We start from the raw sequence: 8,171 nt of genomic DNA on the forward strand, positions 1-8,171 counted from the left end.
TTTTTCAAAAGCTCTGGTATACTGGAGTCAAATCTCGCGGGAAGAAAAGGACTCTCCGTTTAAAAGCGGATCACCAGACATGTAAGTACCGATTGTTCTGACAGTAGAGCCTGCAACCGTGGCTAATTTATCATACCGCCACCGCAGGGAGGACGAAGGATTGGGGGCCCGTTGAATATTTTTTGGAGGAGAGCCAAAATTTGAAGTTTCACCTCTGGACCATACGGATCTATGTACAATATATGACTACTGAGGCATTATTTTGGTTTAGCATGTGATCAGACTGAAAATATTTTGGAAAACAGAATAAGGAAATTAGTTGAGTTTAAAAAAAAAAAAAAAAAAAAGTCAACCGTTGAGCTGATGTCGATGAGAGAAATTATTGAAAAGTGCTAAGATTTTGGACGATCGTTGGGCATGAATTTCATCAATGTGGAAAAATACCTTGATTATGAGTTATGCGAGTAGATTACGTGAGCATAAACAATGTATGGGTTAGTCGCCGAGAACTGTGTGAAAGACATGGCTTGCGTGGCGATGTGTAAGCAATTGGAGAGTCATGATTAGGCTAATTATGAAACAGTGGTTTCGTCTACTAAATGTGGTCACACGGGTTGGTATCTTACTGCGGCTGTTTTTCATACACTGCTTGACAAAATTAACAGAAAAAAATGTTTTTCACGAATATTTTATTGTGAACGGTGTCGCCGAACGCTAGTATTTGCTATAATAGGCATCCTGGCATGCAAATTCCGAGTATCCAATAGAAATCGATCTTCCACCTTACAGAGCCATACATTGTGCAAATTATTCATGCCTATAAAAACACTGGTTGCAACCATATCACTTCGTTCCTGTTTTTTTTTGGGGGGGGGCTTGCTCAGTGGGATAGCTCTCAGGATGGCAGATCATCATCGTTTAGATGATTCTTTGAGATGGCAGGCCGTTAGACGATTCGAAGTCGGGCAGTTGCAGGCGGAGGTTGCACGTTGGCTTATGTGTCACACAGTGTCGTCTCAGAACTATGGAAGCAGTTTAAGAAGACAGGACCTATTGCAAGAAGAGCTGGCCAAGGTCTCCCGAGAGCTACGTTAACAAGAACAGACCGATATCTGGTTCTAACAGCAAGACGGAACCCTACAATGTCCTGCCACCAAATGTCTCTTGAGGTTGCTGTGGCCACAAGTGAAAACATTTCCAGCCGGATTGTGTTTAGAAGGCTCAATTCAAGTGGACTCTATGCAAGGAAGCCAGTGGTTTGTATCCCATTAACCACCACAGAGCTCGTCGAAACTGATACCATGAACATGGTATCAGTTTCGACTTAGAGCTCTGACAAATGTGGTACAATTCTGTTTTCTAATGAGTCTCATTTTAACCTACAAACCAATTCTAGATGTTATTTCATCTGGAGACAACAAGGAATGCGGTACCCTCCTTCCAACCAGAGAAAGGGACACTTTGGTGGAGGCGGAATAATGATCAACGGCCGTACCCGTCTTCATGTTTTTGATAGGGGTACCGTAACTGCGCAGAAGTGCCGAGAACAGATCCTCGAACCCTATGTGAGATTTTTTTTTGTGATTCGGTTAGCTGATCTTTTTTATTCATGCAAGACAACGCCACTACACATAGTGCTCAAGTGGTGGAGGAATATCTTGAAACTGGAGATATCCAACGACTGCTGTGGCCAACTCGATCACCAGCCAGGCTTAAATCCGATCGAACATGTGTTGGACGCTTTGAGGGTTGACTGCAGGCCGATAGCCCACTCCTTAGTCACTTGGTGAGCTAAGGTCAGTGCTGGTGGAAGAATGGGATTTGTTGCCACAGAATCTTCTCGGGTATGGTCACCGCTGTCAGGCCTGTTTAGCCGTTAAGATGGGATCGTACGCCGTACTGATGTCGTGTGGCTATATTTTGAGCATCTTGTATCAACGTCTGTAATGTGACCTTTTTGGTAATTCTTATACAACTCCTATAAATGTCCGTTGTACCTGTCCGAAGTTTCTCTCTACCTCCTCATTTTATCTTTATTCTATCTTTATACACTACCAAGCTGCACGAGTTACGCCAAGTTTTCTACATGTTTTGTCAGGTAGTGTAGTTGTAGTGTACAGCATTCTAGAAGAGTTAACTGCGACGTCTTCGCTGTTGATGTAGTGGTATTGAGGAATACCAAAGAAGAGAAATTACCAAGTGGAAAAATTCAAGATAATGATTGAAGACAGGAGTAAAATGTTTGGGGTCTATATAATAATACAGGAAATTAGGTGATTACTTATCCAGAGAAGTTAAATACCTGGAGAATATGCTATCACAGAGAAGTAGAATAACAAAAAAAGCCAATAAATATGTACGCTATTGCTAGTAGTTGGAGTAAGTAACTTGGTGTTGGCTGGACATGCCTTCATTGGCTAGATTTTCACAAATACAGCAGAAATGTGGTGTCAGTAGCAAACTTATTTAAGCAGTATACAGGGTTGCGAGATTAAATTCTTAGGAGTATCATCGACGAAAACCAGACAAAAATCGTGTAGGAATGTAGACAACCGTGTACGTTACCTGTACCACAGCCAGCCCTTCTGTTTTTAACGAAGTTGCATATTTCTCAAAAACCATACCTAAATAGTTTCTCTCTTTTTTTTTTTTTTTTTTTTTTTTTTTTCCTTTTCACAGCTGTTCTTTCTAAATAAATTGGGCACACTTCTCAGCCATAGTTGTATCGACTACTGTTGCATTGTTCGCGAGACAAAAGTGACCGTACTGACCCCTGTTAAAATTCCTCACCGTGCAAGTGATGTAGTGCAGATCCGAGAGCTGTTCCAATTTTCAGAACAATAAACTCACCTCTATTAACATCGGCAGCGGGACGACAGATCTGGGGTAGATTTTCTGAAAGGTGTTTGACATTAGCGCCGTGCCTTACTGATAACGCTATCGGTACTTTACGCTTTGGCGATTTCTTCCCACTCCTGTTCAACAGATAAAGCCTTACATCTAACTGTAAGCCTGCTCTCTCAGAAATGTTACGTTCCTTCTCGTCGCTATCCTCGCACCTGATTAAAGGTCGTGTGCCAGGCTTCTAGTTTTTTTTCGGTGGGGGAGGACAGGGGAGAAATAGAGAGAGCGAGAGAGATTGGAAGAGAGAGAGAGAGAGAGAGAGAGAGAGAGAGAGAGAGAGAGAGAGATTAGAGGAAGTAACAAGAGTGCTAGCGAAGTACGAGTAGATCAGGAATCTGCAATAAACCGTTATTAATAGGCTTTATTTTAAACACGTGAATGGTGTCGGCTTATATTATTCAGAACCCTACTTTAGTAACCAATCAGCGAGCACATTATAAACAAAAGACATTTAACACGCTATTGTGAATGTCTACAAGCATAAATATGCGTGAAAATACATTTTTAAAACACTTAAAGTCAAAAGTAACTTCACACATTTAGTGTCCCATAACTTTTTATTCTGTTTATATAGAAGAAAGGTGTTGGAAGAAAATTAGTACAAACCAAAAGTTGCTGTGGGGCAGTGTGCCACATTGCTGCTTTCAGTAGTAAAGCGACACACTACTGCACTAAGGAAGTTCAGCATGTTCTTTCTCTAAGGTTGCCCAACATCTCGTACCGCATTACTGCTTGGCATCACTGTTTTCCAGCTTCTTTCCAGACGCGTTGTAAGTGACTGATGTAACAGTGTTGATCGCTGCAGCGATCCTAATCTTCAAGCCGTTCACATCATTTGAAAAGGGGCGAGATGGCTGCACATTTGTGGAAATCCAAACAGCCTTGAAGATTCTGATGGAAGTGAAGGAGTGCGCCACCTTGTTGAAAGAGTACACTATTATTGGAATCATCCTGACGTTTGCAGGATTAACTAGTTTCCCAGCATATCTCAATACACGAGGCTGGTGATCGTTCATTCTATGAAGAATTGGCCTTATAACTTTCTCCAGTTTTGTGTTCAACCTGCCTGTGAACATTGCATGTACACCCGTTAATAAACACAGACGTTTAAGCAGCTTTTCATCTGCCGGCTTAGTAAACATGTCTGACCTTGTTCATCCTAATGGCTTGTGCTATCTGCGATTTGTATGGTTTTAGACGCAACCGCTTACATAACATTCCACTTGGCTGTTAGTGTTTAATTGTAATATAGATGACATTGTTTCGAAAAATACTGGAGATGTTAAAGCTGAAATTATATATGCTTGGTTTAAATCTTGGTATAGAGGTAAATAATTGTTGATGATATACATAGGTACTGATGATATGTCGTGTTTATTCTCTGACTCGGTGCTTTAAATTGACTGGTGACTCCTTTAGGATTTCAGTATCTTATAGCATTACTTGAAGAATTACACAGTTGTATTAGATTTAAATGTGGATATTGTATTAGATTTAATTGTGGATATTGAAGTGTGGTTAATTCTGGGTTCATTCTATACTTAAATTGTGTATATTCCAGTCTTTTATCTAGAATAGTTCTATGAAAGTTAATGCAAGAAGAAGCTTATTAGTCTCTCTCTCTCTCTCTCTCTCTGCAACGTGCGCTGGATGAGGAGATAGAATTTATTTAAGTAAAATTCGGTAATATAGTGAATTTTGTGTAGGGTATTTATTAATTGTTTTGCTGTCTAGTTGACAGCTGGTTTTGTGTTTCAAATATCCCACTTGGTATTTAGTTGGTTGGTTGGTTGTTTTTGGTTTTTAGGAGCATTAGCAACTAAGACCATATTGCTCTGGGGATATGCGGTGTTCATTCCCTGACCTTTCCGCATCCTCCGTATTTGGTGGTCACGGGCTCGAACCCCGGTCTAATCAAGAAGCGTGTGCTATGCACTGCTGCTCCTGCCCACCTTGCTACGGAGGCGCCTTTTTTTTCATGAGATTGCCCTCGAGTTTTCCATCTATAAAGGATTCATTTGAAAGGTCTTGGAGGTGGAATCGAGTTTACAATATTAACCAGAAGTAAATAAATTAATTCCTTATTACTAAATTTCGCAATTTAAATAGGCAACAGATCCTGAGTGTTTTAAACCAGTATAGTGACATATCGTATAACGCAGAGTGAATACAGTTTATCAATATACTTGGTGAAATCCAAGTGTAAAAATTTAGCGGGGAAGGGTTCCTATTTTCAATTTTTTTTTTTTTTTTTTAAACTTGAAGTGATTAAGTTATAGAATAAATAAGTTAACCACTGAAATTTAAAATAACTTTTTTAAACAAGTAAAAATAACGTACATAAACCTCAACAGATGCAAAACTGTTAGGACAACCCTTCTGGCTGCATCAAATTGTTTCACAAACTATGCAAATATTTTGAACACACAGGAATGAACACACAGGAATCGAGTTTCAGAGGGGAGTGTCATGTGGGGAAAATGTCTATGCTCTTGATTTTGTCCTGGAATTAAACATTCACAAGCCGACAATTGGCATCGTTCTAAAAAAATAAGTTCAGAGTAAGGGGTTGATTTGGTATTTGCAAGAGGGCCGAAGAAACGTTTTGAGGACTCCCAGCTTACTTTTTTTTCTTTTCTTTTTTTTTAATTACAAGTGCCCTTCACCGATTACGAAGATCATGAACCGGTAAACCCTCGGAACAACAAATACTTAATAGAAAAGTCGTATGTTCCAGGCAAGTTAAGGGGGGAGCAATTTCTAAGCATAAAAAAAAAAAAAAAATCAGTGATATCAATTGTATACATAAAAGATTCAAGTGTTTATTAATTATAACATTATGCAGCGCACTATGACCGTGATGCATCAAAACAAGTACAGCCGTAATAAATATATTATTTTTATGATTATATTTTCATAATTTTAAGAGTAATTTAAGGAAGGAAGTTCAAAATTTTTACAACTGTATTCATCTAGCTTCGATTCTTGGGGTTCCATTGGGCAGAGTGGTCCACCGGAAAAATTAAGTGCCGTATCCGCCCATGGTCCCTGAGCATAAGATGGTGGGAGATAAGACGCGCGTTTGAGTTGACCACGGTTGAGCCCACTACTAAAACACTCTTAATGATTGTATTCTTGTCAAAATTGTAAGTTGTAAACTTCTCCGACCTGTGGTGTCGTTCCGTAGTATAAACTGAATACATATTTATTTTTAATATTAAATGATCAGATAGGCTTAAAATCCTGATTGACAGAACCGGTGCCTTTAACTTACCTTTCCATCAGACTAGAATAATCTCTGCTTGGAACTGTGAGAAAGAGCTGCGTGCCGTGAATTTTCATGGAAGCGCTTCAACCCAAAAATCTTGGGTAACAAAAACAAATGCACAGTTAGTATGGTGCGAGCACCGAATCTGGATCGTGGATAAATGTAGATCTGTGTTGTGGAGTGACCAGTCACACTACACATTATTTGGTGTGATGAAGGTATGGAGGTATGGATTTCAGTATGGAGGATGCCTGGAGAACGATTACTACCAGTATATGTAAAAACTGTGAAGTTGGGAGGTCTCGTGGTTTTTGGGAGGGGAGTTCGTGGTATGGACTAAATCCACTGGTCATAGTACATGGTACTCTCAATGCTGCAGTCAACATTGATGTTTTGGACAATTCTTTGTATCCTACATTATGGCACGACAACGCGCCATGTCACAAAAGAAAGATTTGTGAACGGTTTGTAGTGACATCTCAACGCTGCTGTAGCCAGCACAGAGCCGGACTTCTATCCGTTTGAACATCTTTACGATGAATTGGGATGCAGAATTAGGGCAAAACCAAGGCTGCCCTCTTCGTGAGTGGAGCTGACGAATGCTTTAGAGAAGTGGAGCACTATACTACTAACTCTATAGTAGAAATTAGTAGAAATCCGCAATAGCGATTAGTGGCACGCTTGCCAAACCCACAAATTGTTTATACTATTTGTGGGTGGCAAGCGTAATACAAAAAATATTGTACTTTTTTTTGTATTATACAGAAAAGTGCCTTTTTGATTTTAAGATAAATTTGTTTTCTGGTCCACCACATTTAAAGGTTAAAACGTGGACATCATCGTTGCAAAATTATGCAGCAACAAAGTTGCCATTTTGTAAATGACAATTTTGGCTTTCAACTATTTTTACATTTTTATTTTTTTATTTAATTCAGGTAAAATAAAAGTTACATTCACCCCTAGACAGCAATCAAATGCTAGGAGGGTAAACACAACCATAGCATAGCAATACAATATCTATATTGGGTAATATAAAAGATACAAAGGCGACATTTTGTTCGACATAAATGCTCAATATATTGTACATTCAGCGTCTGTCCAAGAAGAGTGCGGGGATGCCGGCAGAATGCTGTAGGCTGACTGGAACAGGAGAAGGAGCACAGATCATCCTCTGGTACAGACGCCACGTAGGATGATGGTGAAATGAAGGTCTAAAATTGTAAGATTGCGTTGTACATGTGTCTGCAAAAACTTTTGTTCTGTAGACCTTGTCTTCGCAAATTGCCTCAGAGTTGATGTTTAAGTCATTGAGAAGTCCAATCGTGTTTGCTGGGAACATATGACTGAGCGGCTGATTTGGTTTGAGGGCAGGTTGGATCACAGATGTTTGCAGGTTACTTATTCTTCTGTTCTTCTTGGGCAGGATGATGAGGCTATCAATGCTGGGAGCGACCATTTAATCATATAGAAACAACTATTTTTTACATTTTTATAATGTTAATAAAGATTATTTACTAAGTTTGGTCAGTTTTTACTCCTCCCATGGGGCTTAAAAATTTATATTTCTTCTTTAGCTTATTTTTGGCACGCAAGCCCAAAAGGTTCGTCATAGCTGATGTAACATCTTCATGGCGCACTTAATGATTAGTCATCACGGCTAAAGGTAAACCGATACTATTAATTTATTTGAATAAATACGTGTTTTGTTATTAATTACAAGTGCTTTTCCTCTCCTGGTTTAACCCATGACTATATGCGACATATATCTTCACTGGACATGGTAGCCTGAATGCGAAGCTGCACAGCTTCCACCTCTCTCAAACTCCTTATTGCACCTGTGGTTCCCAGGAAACGGCAGAGCACATGCTACTAGAATGTCCACACTATGCTGATCCTCGGCAACCACTTCAGTTGCTAACTTAAGTTTATTCACTTTAAGAAGCATCCTCTTTGTTAGACTCCAGGAAAACTACAATTCTTTCTCACACTATGCCAACAA

Source organism: Mastigoproctus giganteus, chromosome 2, assembly GCF_048544385.1.
Source record: "Mastigoproctus giganteus isolate SK-2022 chromosome 2, ASM4854438v1, whole genome shotgun sequence".
In the NCBI taxonomy this organism is placed as follows: domain Eukaryota; kingdom Metazoa; phylum Arthropoda; class Arachnida; order Uropygi; family Thelyphonidae; genus Mastigoproctus; species Mastigoproctus giganteus.